At 54.8% G+C, this 18,445-nt stretch overlaps 1 protein-coding gene across 1 annotated transcript in view; it reads left to right on the forward strand.

The window, feature by feature from the left end:
* The window catches only part of LOC138522692 (ly6/PLAUR domain-containing protein 2-like), a 607,174-nt gene that overhangs the window by 463,382 nt on the left and 125,347 nt on the right, over positions 1 to 18,445 (forward strand). The window lies entirely within an intron of this gene.

The following is an 18,445-nucleotide window of genomic DNA, read 5'->3' on the forward strand; positions in this document are numbered from 1 at the left end:
GCCAGTACCCGGGAGCTTGTTTTAAGGCATTTTTGGTGGGAAACCCTGGGTAAGGACGTGAAAAACTATGTTTCATCGTGCGTGGTTTGCCTCCAAGCCAAAACCCCTCGCAGCAAACCTTTTGGGAAATTGGCAATGGTACAAATACCTACTCGTCCCTGGCAACTGATTTCTACGGACTTCATTGTCGACTTGCCTCCGTCTACAGGTTGTACCACCATTATGGTAACGGTCGATTATTTTACCAAATTGGCCCATTTTCTGGCTTTACCCTCCATACCAACTGCCTCACAAATGGCCAGACGCTTCATCAATACCATATTTTCTCAGCATGGTCTTCCAGACAGTATAGTGTCCGATCGAGGTTCGCAGTATATCTCCCGATACTGGAAGCAGGTCTGTTCCGCTTTGGGGATTAAAAGAGCTTTAAGTTCAGGCTACCATCCTCAAACTAACGGACAGACCGAACGTTTGAATCAAACCCTGGAAACCTACCTGCGTTGCTTTGTGTCTGCGGCTCAAGATAACTGGAGGGAACTGTTACCCATGGCAGAGTTTGCCTATAACAATGCTCCTCATGCATCCATTAAGACAAGTCCATTCCACTGTACCTATGGATACCATCCCTCCTGTTCTCCTTCCTCTCTTCTCCAATCTTCGGCATTTCCAGATGCCGACGCCCTTATGGGGGACATCCAACAGGGACATCTTTTGGCCAGGACTGCTTTGCAAGAAGCTCAGGAAAGCTCCAAACGCTTTGCGGATTTGCATCGTTCACCATCACCCAAGATTACTCCGGGGGATTTGGTTTGGCTCTCGGCAAGATTCCTTCCTAGACACTTGATTCCATCTAAATTGTCCCCTAAATTCTTTGGGCCTTTCACTGTTTTAAGGTCGAAGGGCTCTCTAGCCTTTGAATTGCAACTTCCTCCATCTTGGTCTCGAATTCACCCAGTATTTCATGTGTCCCAACTCAAGCTCCATGTCCCAGATCGATTCGGTCGTTCTAAGGACTGTCCCCCACCTGTGTCAACCGAAGATGGTCCCGAATTCGAAGTCTCCGGTGTTTGTGATTCTCGTTATCATCATGGTCGACTTCAATATCTGATCCACTGGAAGGGGTATACTATAGCGGACCGTTCGTGGGAACCAGCCTCTGCTGTCCACGCACCTTTGCTTGTTCGCCGCTTTCATAGGTTGCACCCCGACAAACCCGGTGGGGGGACCCTTGGAGGGGGGCATACTGTCATGTCTCGCTGGCGCCGCGGCTCCCTTTGGCGGCGCTGGAGAATGCGGACTTTGTCCTTGTTTCATTCTCCCAGCATGGCTCCTGTTACTACGGGTAGCGTTGCAGTGTTCCCGTCTTCAGTCAGACGTCCTCTGACGTCACCGCGCTGTTCCAAGGATACCGGATATGGTGCAGCAGAACCACAGCTCAGCGCGTCGCTTCTCTCCTCAGACGCTCCGTAAGTTCGCAGCTAGGGTGCATGTTACCTACATCCTTGTCCTTAAGCTTACCTTTTCTCTTTACCTACCTATCTACATATCTACAGACTTGTGTCCGTATCCAGCCTCCCTCTCCCGACCTCCGAGACTCCTCGAGACTCCTCCTCCATCCAACTCGCTCGGTACTGCTCTTTTCTCACTTCTGTCTGTCTTCTCCATGATTATATCCCAGCTCATACCCTGTTTTGTTTAAATTAGAATACAGAAGCAGACAGAGTCCTGCAAATAGAATCCTTCCCACGTTGAAGATCGACGTACCGAGGACGATTGGATCCATCTCCGTTCCGGCAGGGTTTTCTCCCCCAGGAGGGTTTCCCTGGGATCCCTTACACCACCACTTGTTTCCTATTCAGGAGAGGGGAGGTGTCAGGGTCCCTAGGGGGCTCCCCAACTGCCTCGTTGATTGCTGCACCATAAGGTTAGTGTTTGAAAACCTTACAGATCGTGAGCCGGGGCGAGTGTTCTACTGAGTGGCAGCTGAAGCTGAGGTGAGCAGGAATGTGAGATCGTGAGCATGGGCGAGTGTTCTACTGAGTGGCAGCTGAAGCTGAGGTGTGCAGGAATGTGAGATCGTGAGCCGGGGCGAGTGTTCTACTGACTGGCAACTGAAGCTGAGGTGTGCAGGAATGTGAGATCGTGAGCCTGGGCGAGTGTTCTACTGAGTGGCAGCTGAAGCTGAGGTGTGTAGGAATGTGAGATCGTGAGCCTGGGGGAGTGTTCTACTGATTGGCAGCTGAAGTTGAGGTGTGCAGGAATGTGAGATCGTGAGCATGGGCGAGTGTTCTACTGAGTGGCAGCTGGGGCGAGTGTTCTACTGAGTGGCAGCTGAAGCTGAGGTGTGCAGGAATGTGAGATCGTTAGCCGGGGCGAGTGTTCAACTGAATGGCAGCTGAAGCTGAGGTGTGCAGGAATGTGAGATCGTGAGCCAGGGCGAGTGTTCTACTGAGTGCAGCTGAAGCTGAGGTGTGCAGGAATGTGCGATCGTTAGCCTGGGCGAGTGTTCTACTGAGTGGCAGCTGAAGCTGAGGTGTGCAGGAATGTGAGATCGTGAGCATGGGCGAGTGTTCTACTGAGTGGCAGCTGAAGCTGAGGTGTGCAGGAATGTGAGATCGTGAGATCGTGAGCCGGGGCGCGTGTTCTACTGAGTAGCAGCTGAAGCTGAGGTGTGCAGGAATGTGAGATCGTGAGCATGGGCGAGTGTTCTACTGAGTGGCAGCTGAAGCTGAGGTGTGCAGGAATGTCAGATCGTGAGATCGTGAGCCGGGGCGCGTGTTCTACTGAGTGGTAGCTGAAGCTGAGGTGTGTTCTACTGAGTGGCAGCTGAAGCTGAGGTGTGCAGGAAGGCGAGATCGTGAGCCGGGGCGAGTGTTCTACTGAATGGCAGCTGAAGCTGAGGTGTGCAGGAATGTGAGGTCGTGAGCCAGGGCGAGTGTTCTACTGAGTGCAGCTGAAGCTGAGGTGTGCAGGAATGTGAGATCGTGAGCATGGGCGAGTGTTCTACTGAGTGGCAGCTGAAGCTGAGGTGTGCAGGAATGTGAGATCGTGAGCCTGGGCGAGTGTTCTACTGAGTGGCAGCTGAAGCTGAGGTGTGCAGGAATGTGAGATCGTGATCCTGGGCGAGTGTTCTACTGAGTGGCAGCTGAAGCTGAGGTGTGCAGGAATGTGAGATCGTGAGCCTGGACGAGTGTTCTACTGAGTGGCAGCTGAAGCTGAGGTGTGCATAAATGTGAGATCGTGAGCCGGGGCGAGTGTTCTACTGAGTGGCAGCTGAAGCTGAGGTGTGCAGGAATGTGAGATCGTGAGCCGGGGCGAGTGTTCTACTGAGTGGCAGCTGAAGCTGAGTTGTGCAGGAATGTGAGATCGTGAGCCGGGGCGCGTGTTCTACTGAGTGGCAGCTGAAGCTGAGGTGTGCAGGAATGTGAGATCCTGAGCCGGGGCGAGTGTTCTACTGAGTGGCAGCTGAAGCTGAGTTGTGCAGGAATGTGAGATCGAGAGCCGGGGCGCGTGTTCTACTGAGTGGCATCTGAAGCTGAGGTGTGCAGGAATGTGAGATCGTGAGCCGGGGCGAGTGTTCTACTGAATGGCAGCTGAAGCTGAGGTGAGCAGGAATGTGAGATTGTGAGCCTGGGCGAGTGTTCTACTGACTGGCAGCTGAAGCTGAGGTGTGCAGGAATGTGAGATCGTGAGCCTGGGGGAGTGTTCTACTGAGTGGCAGCTGAAGTTGAGGTGTGCAGGAATGTGAGATTGTGAGCATGGGCGAGTGTTCTACTGAGTGGCAGCTGGGGCGAGTGTTCTACTGGGTGGCAGCTGAAGCTGAGGTGTGCAGGAATGTGAGATCGTTAGCCGGGGCGAGTGTTCTACTGAATGGCAGCTGAGGTGTGCAGGAATGTGAGATCGTGAGCCAGGGCGAGTGTTCTACTGAGTGCAGCTTAAGCTGAGGTGTGCAGGAATGTGCGATCGTTAGCCTGGGCGAGTATTCTACTGAGTGGCAGCTGAAGCTGAGGTGTGCAGGAATGTGAGATCGTGAGCAAGGGCGAGTGTTCTACTGAGTGGCAGCTGAAGCTGAGGTGTGCAGGAATGTGAGATCGTGAGATCGTGAGCCGGGGCGCGTGTTCTACTGAGTGGCAGCTGAAGCTGAGGTGTGCAGGAATGTGAGATCGTGAGCCGGGGCGAGTGTTCTACTGAATGGCAGCTGAAGCTTAGGTGTGCAGGAATGTGAGATCGTGAGCCAGGGCGAATGTTCTACTGAGTGCAGCTGAAGCTGAGGTGTGCAGGAATGTGAGATTGTGAGCCTGGGCGAGTGTTCTACTGAGTGGCAGCTGAAGCTGAGGTGTGCAGGAATGTGAGATCGTGATCCTGGGCGACTGTTCGACTGAGTGGCAGCTGAAGCTGAGGTGTGCAGGAATGTGAGATCGTGAGCCTGGACGAGTGTTCTACTGAGTGGCAGCTGAAGCTGAGGTGTGCAGAAATGTGAGATCGTGAGCCGGGGCGAGTGTTCTACTGAGTGGCAGCTGAAGCTGAGGTGTGCAGGAATGTGAGATCGTGAGCCGGGGCGAGTGTTCTACTGAGTGGCAGCTGAAGCTGAGTTGTGCAGGAATGTGAGATCGTGAGCCGGGGCGAGTGTTCTACTGAGTGGCAGCTGAAGCTGAGGTGTGCAGGAATGTGAGATCGTGAGCATGGGCGAGTGTTCTACTGAGTGGCAGCTGAAGCTGAGGTGTGCAGAAATGTGAGATCGTGAGCCGGGGCGAGTGTACTACTGAGTGGCAGCTGAAGCTGAGGTGTGCAGGAATGTGAGATCGTGAGCCGGGGCGAGTGTTCTACTGAGTGGCAGCTGAAGCTGAGGTGTGCAGGAATGTGAGATCGTGAGCCTGGGCGAGTGTTCTACTGAGTGGCAGCTGAAGCTGAGGTGTGTAGGAATGTGAGATCGTGAGCCTGGGGGAGTGTTCTACTGAGTGGCAGCTGGGGCGAGTGTTCTACTGAGTGGCAGCTGAAGCTGAGGTGTGCAGGAATGTGAGATCCTTAGCCGGGGCGAGTGTTCTACTGAATGGCAGCTGAAGCTGAGGTGTGCAGGAATGTGTGATCGTGAGCCAGGGCGAGTGTTCTACTGAGTGCAGCTGAAGCTGAGGTGTGCAGGAATGTGCGATCGTTAGCCTGGGCGAGTGTTCTACTGAGTGGCAGCTGAAGCTGAGGTGTGCAGGAATGTGAGATCGTAAGCCTGGGCGAGTTTTCTACTGAGTGGCAGCTGAAGCTGAGGTGTGTAGGAATGTGAGATCGTGATCCTGGGCGAGTGTTCTACTGAGTGGCAGCTGAAGCTGAGGTGTGCAGGAATGTGAGATCGTGAGCCTGGACGAGTGTTCTACTGAGTGGCAGCTGAAGCTGAGGTGTGCATAAATGTGAGATCGTGAGCCGGGGCGAGTGTTCTACTGAGTGGCAGCTGAAGCTGAGGTGTGCAGGAATGTGAGATCGTGAGCCGGGGCGAGTGTTCTACTGAGTGGCAGCTGAAGCTGAGTTGTGCAGGAATGTGAGATCGTGAGCCGGGGCGCGTGTTCTACTGAGTGGCAGCTGAAGCTGAGGTGTGCAGGAATGTGAGATCCTGAGCCGGGGCGAGTGTTCTACTGAGTGGCAGCTGAAGCTGAGTTGTGCAGGAATGTGAGATCGAGAGCCGGGGCGCGTGTTCTACTGAGTGGCATCTGAAGCTGAGGTGTGCAGGAATGTGAGATCGTGAGCCGGGGCGAGTGTTCTACTGAATGGCAGCTGAAGCTGAGGTGAGCAGGAATGTGAGATTGTGAGCCTGGGCGAGTGTTCTACTGACTGGCAGCTGAAGCTGAGGTGTGCAGGAATGTGAGATCGTGAGCCTGGGGGAGTGTTCTACTGAGTGGCAGCTGAAGTTGAGGTGTGCAGGAATGTGAGATTGTGAGCATGGGCGAGTGTTCTACTGAGTGGCAGCTGGGGCGAGTGTTCTACTGGGTGGCAGCTGAAGCTGAGGTGTGCAGGAATGTGAGATCGTTAGCCGGGGCGAGTGTTCTACTGAATGGCAGCTGAGGTGTGCAGGAATGTGAGATCGTGAGCCAGGGCGAGTGTTCTACTGAGTGCAGCTTAAGCTGAGGTGTGCAGGAATGTGCGATCGTTAGCCTGGGCGAGTATTCTACTGAGTGGCAGCTGAAGCTGAGGTGTGCAGGAATGTGAGATCGTGAGCAAGGGCGAGTGTTCTACTGAGTGGCAGCTGAAGCTGAGGTGTGCAGGAATGTGAGATCGTGAGATCGTGAGCCGGGGCGCGTGTTCTACTGAGTGGCAGCTGAAGCTGAGGTGTGCAGGAATGTGAGATCGTGAGCCGGGGCGAGTGTTCTACTGAATGGCAGCTGAAGCTTAGGTGTGCAGGAATGTGAGATCGTGAGCCAGGGCGAATGTTCTACTGAGTGCAGCTGAAGCTGAGGTGTGCAGGAATGTGAGATTGTGAGCCTGGGCGAGTGTTCTACTGAGTGGCAGCTGAAGCTGAGGTGTGCAGGAATGTGAGATCGTGATCCTGGGCGACTGTTCGACTGAGTGGCAGCTGAAGCTGAGGTGTGCAGGAATGTGAGATCGTGAGCCTGGACGAGTGTTCTACTGAGTGGCAGCTGAAGCTGAGTTGTGCAGGAATGTGAGATCGTGAGCCGGGGCGCGTGTTCCACTGAGTGGCAGCTGAAGCTGAGGTGTGCAGGAATGTGAGATCGTGAGCCGGGGCGAGTGTTCTACTGAGTGGCAGCTGAAGCTGAGTTGTGCAGGAATGTGAGATCGTGAGCCGGGGCGAGTGTTCTACTGAGTGGCAGCTGAAGCTGAGGTGTGCAGGAATGTGAGATCGTGAGCATGGGCGAGTGTTCTACTGAGTGGCAGCTGAAGCTGAGGTGTGCAGAAATGTGAGATCGTGAGCCGGGGCGAGTGTACTACTGAGTGGCAGCTGAAGCTGAGGTGTGCAGGAATGTGAGATCGTGAGCCGGGGCGAGTGTTCTACTGAGTGGCAGCTGAAGCTGAGGTGTGCAGGAATGTGAGATCGTGAGCCTGGGCGAGTGTTCTACTGAGTGGCAGCTGAAGCTGAGGTGTGTAGGAATGTGAGATCGTGAGCCTGGGGGAGTGTTCTACTGAGTGGCAGCTGGGGCGAGTGTTCTACTGAGTGGCAGCTGAAGCTGAGGTGTGCAGGAATGTGAGATCCTTAGCCGGGGCGAGTGTTCTACTGAATGGCAGCTGAAGCTGAGGTGTGCAGGAATGTGTGATCGTGAGCCAGGGCGAGTGTTCTACTGAGTGCAGCTGAAGCTGAGGTGTGCAGGAATGTGCGATCGTTAGCCTGGGCGAGTGTTCTACTGAGTGGCAGCTGAAGCTGAGGTGTGCAGGAATGTGAGATCGTAAGCCTGGGCGAGTTTTCTACTGAGTGGCAGCTGAAGCTGAGGTGTGAAGGAATGTGAGATCGTGAGCCTGGGGGAGTGTTCTACTGAGTAGCAGCTGAAGGTGAGGTGTGCAGGAATATGAGATCGTGAGCATGGGCGAGTGTTCTACTGAGTGGCAGCTGAAGCTGAGGTGTGCAGGAATGTGAGATCGTGAGCCTGGGCGAGTGCTCTATTGAGTGGCAGCTGAAGCTGAGGTTTGCAGGAATGTGCACTAGTGAGCCTGGGCGAGTGTTCTACTGAGTGGCAGCTGAAGCTGAGGTGTGCAGGAATGTGAGATCGTGAGCCTGGGCGGGTGTTCTACTGAGTGGCAGCTGAAGCTGAGGTGTGCAGGAATGTGAGCTCGTGAGCCTGGGGGGGTGTTCTACTGAGTGACAGCTGAAGCTGAGGTGTGCAGGAATGTGAGATCGTGAGCCGGGGCGAGTGTTCTACTGAGTGGCAGCTGAAGCTGAGGTGTGCAGGAGTGTGAGATCGTGAGCCTGGGCGAGTGTTCTACTGAGTGGCATCTGAAGCAGAGGTGTGCAGGAGTGTGAGATCGTGAGCCTGGGGGAGTGTTCTACTGAGTGGCAGCTGAAGGTGAGGTGTGCAGGAATGTGAGATCGTGAGCATGGGCGAGTGTTCTACTGAGTGGCAGCTGAAGCTAAGGTCTACAGGAATGTGAGATCGTGAGCCTGGGCGAGTGTTCTACTGAGTGGCAGCTGAAGCTGAGGTGTGGAGGAATGTGAGATCGTGAGCCTGGGTGAGTGTTCTATTGAGTGGCTGCTGAAGCTGAGGTGTGCAGGAAGGTGAGATCGTGAGCCTGGGCGATTGTTCTACTGAGTGGCAGCTGAAGCTGAGGTGTGCAGGAAGGTGAGATCATGAGCCTGGGCGAGTGTTCTACTGAGTGGCAGCTGAAGCTGAGGTGTGCAGGAATGTGAGATCGGGAGCCTGGGCGAGTGTTCTACTTAGTGGCAGCTGAAGCTGAGGTGTGCAGGAATGTGAGATCGTGAGCCAGGGGGAGTGTTCTATTGTGTGGCAGCTGAAGCTGAGGTGTGCAGGAATGTGAGATCGTGAGCCGGGGCTAGTGTTCTACTGAGTGGCAGCTGAAGCTGAGGTGTGCAGGAATGTGATATCGTGAGCATGGGTGAGTGTTCTACTGAGAGGCCGCTGAAGCTGAGGTGTGCAGGAATGTGAGATCGTGAACCTGGGCGAGTGTTCTACTGAGTGGCAGCTGAAGCTGATCTGTGCAGGAATGTGAGATCGTGATCCGAGGCTAGTGTTCTACTGAGTGGCAGCTGAAGCTCAGGTGTGCAGGAATGTGAGATCCTGAGCCGTGGCGAGTGTTCTACTGAGTGGCAGCTGAAGCTGAGGTGTGCAGGAATGTGAGATCGTGAGCATGGGCGAGTGTTCTACTGAGTGGCAGCTGAAGCTGAGGTGTGCAGAAATGTGAGATCGTGAGCCGGGGCGAGTGTACTACTGAGTGGCAGCTGAAGCTGAGGTGTGCAGGAATGTGAGATCGTGAGCATGGGCGAGTGTTCTACTGAGTGGCAGCTGAAGCTGAGGTGTGCAGAAATGTGAGATCGTGAGCCTGGGCGAGTGTTCTACTGAGTGGCAGCTGAAGCTGAGGTGTGCAGGAATGTGAGATCGTGAGCCGGGGCGAGTGTTCTACTGAGTGGCAGCTGAAGGTGAGTTGTTTAGGAATGTGAGATCGTGAGCCGGGGCGCGTGTTCTACTGAGTGGCAGCTGAAGCTGAGGCGTGCAGGAATGTGAGATCGTGAGCCGGGGCGAGTGTTCTACTGAATGGCAGCTGAAGCTGAGGTGAGCAGGAATGTGAGATCGTGAGCATGGGCGAGTGTTCTACTGAGTGGCAGCTGAAGCTGAGGTGTGCAGGAATGTGAGATTGTGAGCCGGGGCGAGTGTTCTACTGAATGGCAACTGAAGCTGAGGTGTGCAGGAATGTGAGATCGTGAGCCTGGGCGAGTGTTCTACTGAGTGGCAGCTGAAGCTGAGGTGTGCAGGAATGTGAGATCGTGAGCCTGGGGGAGTGTTCTACTGAGTGGCAGCTGAAGTTGAGGTGTGCAGGAATGTGAGATCGTGAGCATGGGCGAGTGTTCTACTGAGTGTAGCTGGGGCGAGTGTTCTACTGAGTGGCAGCTGAAGCTGAGGTGTGCAGGAATGTGAGATCGTTAGCCGGGGCGAGTGTTCTAATGAATGGCAGCTGAAGCTGAGGTGTGCAGGAATGTGAGATTGTGAGCCAGGGTGAGTGTTCTACTGAGTGCAGCTGAAGCTGAGGTGTGCAGGAATGTGCGATCGTTAGCCTGGGCGAGTGTTCTACTGAGTGGCAGCTGAAGCTGAGGTGTGCAGGAATGTGAGATCGTGAGCATGGGCGAGTGTTCTACTGAGTGGCAGCTGAAGCTGAGGTGTGCAGGAATGTGAGATCGTGAGATCGTGAGCCGGGGCGCATGTTCTACTGAGTGGCAGCTGAAGCTGAGGTGTGCAGGAATGTGAGATCGTGAGCCGGGGCGAGTGTTCTACTGAGTGCAGCTGAAGCTGAGGTGTGCAGGAATGTGAGATCGTGAGCATGGGTGAGTGTTCTGAGTGGCAGCTGAAGCTGAGGTGTGCAGGAATGTGAGATCGTGAGCCTGAGCGAGTGTTCTACTGAGTGGCAGCTGAAGCTGAGGTGTGCAGGAATGTGAGATCGTGAGCCTGGGCGAGTGTTCTACTGACTGGCAGTTGAAGCTGAGGTGTGCAGGAATGTGAGATAGTGAGCCTGGGGGAGTGTTCTACTGAGTGGCAGCTGAAGTTGAGGTGTGCAGGAATGTGAGATCGTGAGCATGGGCGAGTGTTCTACTGAGTGGCAGCTGGGGCGAGTGTTCTACTGAGTGGCAGCTGAAGCTGAGGTGTGCAGGAATGTGAGATCGTTAGCCGGGGCGAGTGTTCTACTGAATGGCAGCTGAAGCTGAGGTGTGTAGGAATGTGAGATCGTGACCCAGGGCGAGTGTTCTACTGAGTGCAGCTGAAGCTGAGGTGTGCAGGAATGTGCGATCGTTAGCCTGGGCGAGTGTTCTACTGAGTGGCAGCTGAAGCTGAGGTGTGCAGGAATGTGAGATCGTGAGCATGGGCGAGTGTTCTACTGAGTGGCAGCTGAAGCTGAGGTGTGCAGGAATGTGAGATCGTGAGATCGTGAGCCGGGGCGCGTGTTCTACTGAGTGGCAGCTGAAGCTGAGGTGTGCAGGAATGTGAGATCGGGAGCCAGGGGGAGTGTTCTACTGAATGGCAGCTGAAGCTGAGGTGTGCAGGAATGTGAGATCGTGAACCAGGCCAAGTGTTCTACTGAGTGCAGCTGAAGCTGAGGTGTGCAGGAATGTGAGATCGTGAGCATGGGCGAGTGTTCTACTGAGTGGCAGCTGAAGCTGAGGTGTACAGGAATGCGAGATCGTGAGCCTGAGCGAGTGTTCTACTGAGTGGCAGCTGAAGCTGAGGTGTGCAGGAATGTGAGATCGTGAGCCTGGGCGAGTGTTCTACTGAGTGGCAGCTGAAGCTGAGGTGTGCAGGAATGTGAGATCGTGAGCCTGGACGAGTGTTCTACTGAGTGGCAGCTGAAGCTGAGGTGTGCAGAAATGTGAGATCGTGAGCCGGGGCGAGTGTTCTACTGAGTGGCAGCTGAAGCTGAGGTGTGCAGGAATGTGAGATCGTGAGCCGGGGCGAGTGTTCTACTGAGTGGCAGCTGAAGCTGAGTTGTGCAGGAATGTGAGATCGTGAGCCGGGGCGCGTGTTCTACTGAGTGGCAGCTGAAGCTGAGGTGTGCAGGAATGTGAGATCGTGAGCCGGGGCGAGTGTTCTACTGAATGGCAGCCGAAGCTGAGGTGTGTGGAATGTGAGATCGTGAGCCAGGGCGAGTGTTCTACTGAGTGCAGCTGAAGCTGAGGTGTTCAGGAATGTGCGATCGTGAGCCAGGGCGAGTGTTCTACTGAGTGCCAACTGAAGCTGAGGTGTGTAGGAATGTGAGATCGTGAGCCTGGGGGAGTGTTCTACTGAGTGGCAGCTGAAGCTGAGGTGTGCAGGAAGGTGGGATCGTGAGCCTGGGCGGGTGTTCTACTGAGTGGCAGCTGAAGCTGAGGTGTGCAGGAAGGTGAGATCGTGAGCCTTGGCGATTGTTCTACTGAGTGGCAGCTGAAGCTGAGGTGTGCAGGAATGTGAGATCATGAGCCTGGGCGAGTGTTCTACTGAGTGGCAGCTGAAGCTGAGGTGTGCAGGAATGTGAGATCGGGAGCCAGGGGGAGTGTTCTACTGAATGGCAGCTGAAGCTGAGGTGTGCAGGAATGTGAGATCGTGAGCCGGGGCTAGTGTTCTACTGAGTGGCAGCTGAAGCTGAGGTGTTTGGAATATGAGATCGTGAGCCTGGGCGAGTGTTCTACTGAGTGGCAGCTGAAGCTGAGGTGTGCAGGAATGTGAGATCTTGAGCCGGGGCTAGTGTTCTACTCAGTGGCAGCAGAAGCTGAGGTGTTTGGAATGTGAGATCGGGAGCCTGGGCGCGTGTTCTACTGAGTGGCAGCTGAAGCTGAGGTGTGCAGGAATGTGAGATCGTGATCCTGGGCGAGTGTTCTACTGAGTGGCAGCTGAAGCTGAGGTGTGCAGGAATGTGAGATCGTGAGCCTGGACGAGTGTTCTACTGAGTGGCAGCTGAAGCTGAGGTGTGCAGAAATGTGAGATCGTGAGCCGGGGCGCGTGTTCTACTGAGTGGCAGCTGAAGCTGAGGTGTGCAGGAATGTGAGATCGTGAGCCGGGGCGAGTGTTCTACTGAATGGCAGCCGAAGCTGAGGTGTGTGGAATGTGAGATCGTGAGCCAGGGCGAGTGTTCTACTGAGTGCAGCTGAAGCTGAGGTCTGCAGGAATGTGCGATCGTGAGCCAGGGCGAGTGTTCTACTGAGTGCCAACTGAAGCTGAGGTGTGTAGGAATGTGAGATCGTGAGCCTGGGGGAGTGTTCTACTGAGTGGCAGCTGAAGCTGAGGTGTGCAGGAAGGTGAGATCGTGAGCCTGGGCGGGTGTTCTACTGAGTGGCAGCTGAAGCTGAGGTGTGCAGGAAGGTGATATCGTGATCCTTGGCGATTGTTCTACTGAGTGGCAGCTGAAGCTGAGGTGTGCAGGAATGTGAGATCATGAGCCTGGGCGAGTGTTCTACTGAGTGGCAGCTGAAGCTGAGGTGTGCAGGAATGTGAGATCGGGAGCCTGGGCGAGTGTTCTACTGAGTGGCAGCTGAAGCTGAGGTGTGCAGGAATGTGAGATCGTGAGCCAGGGGGAGTGTTCTACTGAGTGGCAGCTGAAGCTGAGGTGTGCAGGAATGTGAGATCGTGAGCCGGGGCTAGTGTTCTACTGAGTGGCAGCTGAAGCTGAGGTGTTTGAAATGTGAGATTGTGAGCCTGGGCGAGTGTTCTACTGAGTGGCAGCTGAAGCTGAGGTGTGCAGGAATGTGAGATCATGAGCCTGGGCAAGTGTTCTACTGAGTGGCAGCTGAAGCTGAGGTGTGCAGGAATGTGAGATCTTGAGCCGGGGCTAGTGTTCTACTAAGTTGCAGCAGAAGCTGAGGTGTTAACGAATGTGAGATCATGAGCCGGGGCTAGTGTTCTACTGAGTGGATTCTGAAGCTGAGGTGTGCAGGAATGTGAGATCGTGAGCTGGGGCGAGCGTTCTACTGAGTGGCAGCTGAAGCTGAGGTGTGCAGGAATGTGAGATTGTGAGCCGGGGTGAGTGTTCTACTTAGTGGCAGCTGAAGCTGAGGTGTGCAGGAATGTGAGATCGTGAGTCAGGGCGAGTGTTCTACTGAGTGGCAGCTGAAGCTGCGTTAGGCAGGAATGTGAGATTGTGAGCCTGGGCGAGTGTTCTACTGAGTGGCAACTGAAGCTGAGGTGTGCAGGAATGTGAGATCGTGAGCCTGGGGGAGTGTTCTACTGAGTGGCAGCTGAAGCTGAGGTGTGCAGGAATGTGAGCTCGTGAGCCTGGGCGGGTGTTCTACTGAGTGGCAGCTGAAGCTGAGGTCTGCAGGAATGTGAGATCGTGAGCATGGGCTAGTGTTCTACTGAGTGGCAGCTGAAGCTGAGGTGTGCAGGAATGTGAGATCGTGAGCCTGGGCGAATGTTCTACTGAGTGGCAGCTGAAGCTGAGGTGTGTAGGAATGTGAGATCGTGAGCATGGGCGAGTGTTCTACTGAGTGGCAGCTGAAGCTGAGGTGTGCAGGAAGGTGAGATCGTGAGCCTGGGCGAGTGTTCTACTGAGTGGCAGCTGAAGCTGAGGTGTGCACGAATGTCAGATCATGAGCCAGGGCTAGTGTTCTACTGAGTGGCAGCTGAAGCTGAGGTGTGCAGGAATGTCAGATCATGAGCCGGGGCTAGTGTACTACTGAGTGGCAGCTGAAGCTGAGGTGTGCAGGAATGTGAGATTGTGAGCCGGGCGAGTGTTCTTCTGAGTGGCAGCTGAAGCTGAGGTCTGCAGGAATGTGAGATCGTGAGCCGGGCGAGTGTTCTACTGAGTGGCAGCTGAAGCTGAGGTCTGCAGCAATGTGAGATCGTGAGCCGGGGCGAGTGTTCTACTGAGTGGCAGCTGAAGCTGAGGTGTGCAGCAATGTGAGATCGTGAGCCTGGCGAGTGTTCTACTGAGTGGCAGCTGAAGCTGAGGTGTTCAGGAATGTGAGATCGTGAGCCGGGGCGAGTGTTCTACTGAATGGCAGCTGAAGCCGAGGTGAGCAGGAATGTGAGATCGTGAGCATGGGCGAGTGTTCTACTGAGTGGCAGCTGAAGCTGAGGTGTGCAGGAATGTGAGATCGTGAGCCGGGGCGAGTGTTCTACTGACTGGCAGCTGAAGCTGAGGTGTGCAGGAATGTGAGATCGTGAGCCTGGGCGAGTGTTCTACTGACTGGCAGCTGAAGCTGAGGTGAGCAGGAATGTGAGATCGTGAGCCTGGGCGAGTGTTCTACTGAGTGGCAGCTGAAGCTGAGGTGTGTAGGAATGTGAGATCGTGAGCCTGGGGGAGTGTTCTACTGAGTGGCAGCTGAAGTTGAGGTGTGCAGGAATGTGAGATCGTGAGCATGGGCGAGTGTTCTACTGAGTGGCAGCTGGGGCGAGTGTTCTACTGAGTGGCAGCTGAAGCTGAGGTGTGCAGGAATGTGAGATCGTTAGCCGGGGCGAGTGTTCTACTGAATGGCAGCTGAAGCTGAGGTGTGCAGGAATGTGAGATCGTGAGCCAGGGCGAGTGTTCTACTGAGTGCAGCTGAAGCTGAGGTGTGCAGGAATGTGCGATCGTTAGCCTGGGCGAGTGTTCTACTGAGTGGCAGCTGAAGCTGAGGTGTGTTGGAATGTGAGATCGTGAGCCTGGGCGAGTTTTCTACTGATTGGCAGCTGAAGGTGAGGTGTGCAGGAATATGAGATCGTGAGCATGGGCGAGTGTTCTACTGAGTGGCAGCTGAAGCTAAGGTGTGCAGGAATGTGAGATCGTGAGTCTGGGCGAGTGTTCTACTGAGTGGCAGCTGAAGCTGAGGTGTGCAGGAATGTGAGATCGTGAGCCTGGGCGAGTGCTCTATTGAGTGGCAGCTGAAGCTGAGGTTTGCAGGAATGTGCGCTCGTGAGCCTGGGCGAGTGTTCTACTGAGTGGCAGCTGAAGCTGAGGTGTGCAGGAATGTGAGATCGTGAGCCTGGGCGGGTGTTCTACTGAGTGGCAGCTGAAGCTGAGGTGTGCACAAATGTGAGCTCGTGAGCCTGGGCGGGTGTTCTACTGAGTGGCAGCTGAAGCTGAGTTGTGCAGGAATGTGAGATCGAGAGCCGGGGCGCGTGTTCTACTGAGTGGCATCTGAAGCTGAGGTGTGCAGGAATGTGAGATCGTGAGCCGGGGCGAGTGTTCTACTGAATGGCAGCTGAAGCTGAGGTGAGCAGGAATGTGAGATTGTGAGCCTGGGCGAGTGTTCTACTGACTGGCAGCTGAAGCTGAGGTGTGCAGGAATGTGAGATCGTGAGCCTGGGGGAGTGTTCTACTGAGTGGCAGCTGAAGTTGAGGTGTGCAGGAATGTGAGATTGTGAGCATGGGCGAGTGTTCTACTGAGTGGCAGCTGGGGCGAGTGTTCTACTGGGTGGCAGCTGAAGCTGAGGTGTGCAGGAATGTGAGATCGTTAGCCGGGGCGAGTGTTCTACTGAATGGCAGCTGAGGTGTGCAGGAATGTGAGATCGTGAGCCAGGGCGAGTGTTCTACTGAGTGCAGCTTAAGCTGAGGTGTGCAGGAATGTGCGATCGTTAGCCTGGGCGAGTATTCTACTGAGTGGCAGCTGAAGCTGAGGTGTGCAGGAATGTGAGATCGTGAGCAAGGGCGAGTGTTCTACTGAGTGGCAGCTGAAGCTGAGGTGTGCAGGAATGTGAGATCGTGAGATCGTGAGCCGGGGCGCGTGTTCTACTGAGTGGCAGCTGAAGCTGAGGTGTGCAGGAATGTGAGATCGTGAGCCGGGGCGAGTGTTCTACTGAATGGCAGCTGAAGCTTAGGTGTGCAGGAATGTGAGATCGTGAGCCAGGGCGAATGTTCTACTGAGTGCAGCTGAAGCTGAGGTGTGCAGGAATGTGAGATTGTGAGCCTGGGCGAGTGTTCTACTGAGTGGCAGCTGAAGCTGAGGTGTGCAGGAATGTGAGATCGTGATCCTGGGCGACTGTTCGACTGAGTGGCAGCTGAAGCTGAGGTGTGCAGGAATGTGAGATCGTGAGCCTGGACGAGTGTTCTACTGAGTGGCAGCTGAAGCTGAGGTGTGCAGAAATGTGAGATCGTGAGCCGGGGCGAGTGTTCTACTGAGTGGCAGCTGAAGCTGAGGTGTGCAGGAATGTGAGATCGTGAGCCGGGGCGAGTGTTCTACTGAGTGGCAGCTGAAGCTGAGTTGTGCAGGAATGTGAGATCGTGAGCCGGGGCGAGTGTTCTACTGAGTGGCAGCTGAAGCTGAGGTGTGCAGGAATGTGAGATCGTGAGCATGGGCGAGTGTTCTACTGAGTGGCAGCTGAAGCTGAGGTGTGCAGAAATGTGAGATCGTGAGCCAGGGCGAGTGTACTACTGAGTGGCAGCTGAAGCTGAGGTGTGCAGGAATGTGAGATCGTGAGCCGGGGCGAGTGTTCTACTGAGTGGCAGCTGAAGCTGAGGTGTGCAGAAATGTGAGATCGTGAGCCGGGGCGAGTGTTCTACTGAGTGGCAGCTGAAGCTGAGGTGTGTAGGAATGTGAGATCGTGAGCCTGGGGGAGTGTTCTACTGAGTGGCAGCTGGGGCGAGTGTTCTACTGAGTGGCAGCTGAAGCTGAGGTGTGCAGGAATGTGAGATCCTTAGCCGGGGCGAGTGTTCTACTGAATGGCAGCTGAAGCTGAGGTGTGCAGGAATGTGTGATCGTGAGCCAGGGCGAGTGTTCTACTGAGTGCAGCTGAAGCTGAGGTGTGCAGGAATGTGCGATCGTTAGCCTGGGCGAGTGTTCTACTGAGTGGCAGCTGAAGCTGAGGTGTGCAGGAATGTGAGATCGTAAGCCTGGGCGAGTTTTCTACTGAGTGGCAGCTGAAGCTGAGGTGTGTAGGAATGTGAGATCGTGAGCCTGGGGGAGTGTTCTACTGAGTAGCAGCTGAAGGTGAGGTGTGCAGGAATATGAGATCGTGAGCATGGGCGAGTGTTCTACTGAGTGGCAGCTGAAGCTGAGGTGTGCAGGAATGTGAGATCGTGAGCCTGGGCGAGTGCTCTATTGAGTGGCAGCTGAAGCTGAGGTTTGCAGGAATGTGCACTAGTGAGCCTGGGCGAGTGTTCTACTGAGTGGCAGCTGAAGCTGAGGTGTGCAGGAATGTGAGATCGTGAGCCTGGGCGGGTGTTCTACTGAGTGGCAGCTGAAGCTGAGGTGTGCAGGAATGTGAGCTCGTGAGCCTGGGGGGGTGTTCTACTGAGTGACAGCTGAAGCTGAGGTGTGCAGGAATGTGAGATCGTGAGCCGGGGCGAGTGTTCTACTGAGTGGCAGCTGAAGCTGAGGTGTGCAGGAATGTGAGATCGTGAGCCTGGGCGAGTGTTCTACTGAGTGGCATCTGAAGCAGAGGTGTGCAGGAGTGTGAGATCGTGAACCTGGGGGAGTGTTCTACTGAGTGGCAGCTGAAGGTGAGGTGTGCAGGAATGTGAGATCGTGAGCATGGGCGAGTGTTCTACTGAGTGGCAGCTGAAGCTAAGGTCTACAGGAATGTGAGATCGTGAGCCTGGGCGAGTGTTCTACTGAGTGGCAGCTGAAGCTGAGGTGTGGAGGAATGTGAGATCGTGAGCCTGGGTGAGTGTTCTATTGAGTGGCTGCTGAAGCTGAGGTGTGCAGGAAGGTGAGATCGTGAGCCTGGGCGATTGTTCTACTGAGTGGCAGCTGAAGCTGAGGTGTGCAGGAAGGTGAGATCATGAGCCTGGGCGAGTGTTCTACTGAGTGGCAGCTGAAGCTGAGGTGTGCAGGAATGTGAGATCGGGAGCCTGGGCGAGTGTTCTATTCCGCTAAAGTCTTCCACATGCACTCTCATGCTTGCATTGTAACCACAGCATAGCATAACCTCTAAGCTCAATGTTTATTACCAATGTGAAATGTACTCGGTAACTCGGTTTACATCTGTAAACACATTCCTATGCTTGTGTTCATGACTAAGTCTGCTGTAACAGCGCCACGATGCCCCAGGGCAGTTCTGTGCGCTTTATAAATGCAAATAAATAAATAAATTAGTGGCAGCTGAAGCTGAGGTGTGCAGGAATGTGAGATCGTGAGCCAGGGGGAGTGTTCTATTGTGTGGCAGCTGAAGCTGAGGTGTGCAGGAATGTGAGATCGTGAGCCGGGGCTAGTGTTCTACTGAGTGGCAGCTGAAGCTGAGGTGTGCAGGAATGTGAGATCGTGAGCATGGGTGAGTGTTCTACTGAGAGGCCGCTGAAGCTGAGGTGTGCAGGAATGTGAGATCGTGAACCTGGGCGAGTGTTCTACTGAGTGGCAGCTGAAGCTGATCTGTGCAGGAATGTGAGATCGTGATCCGAGGCTAGT

The sequence above is a fragment of the Ambystoma mexicanum genome, chromosome 1q, assembly GCF_040938575.1.
Source record: "Ambystoma mexicanum isolate Mex_15411 chromosome 1q, UKY_AmexF1_1, whole genome shotgun sequence".
Taxonomy (NCBI): domain Eukaryota; kingdom Metazoa; phylum Chordata; class Amphibia; order Caudata; family Ambystomatidae; genus Ambystoma; species Ambystoma mexicanum.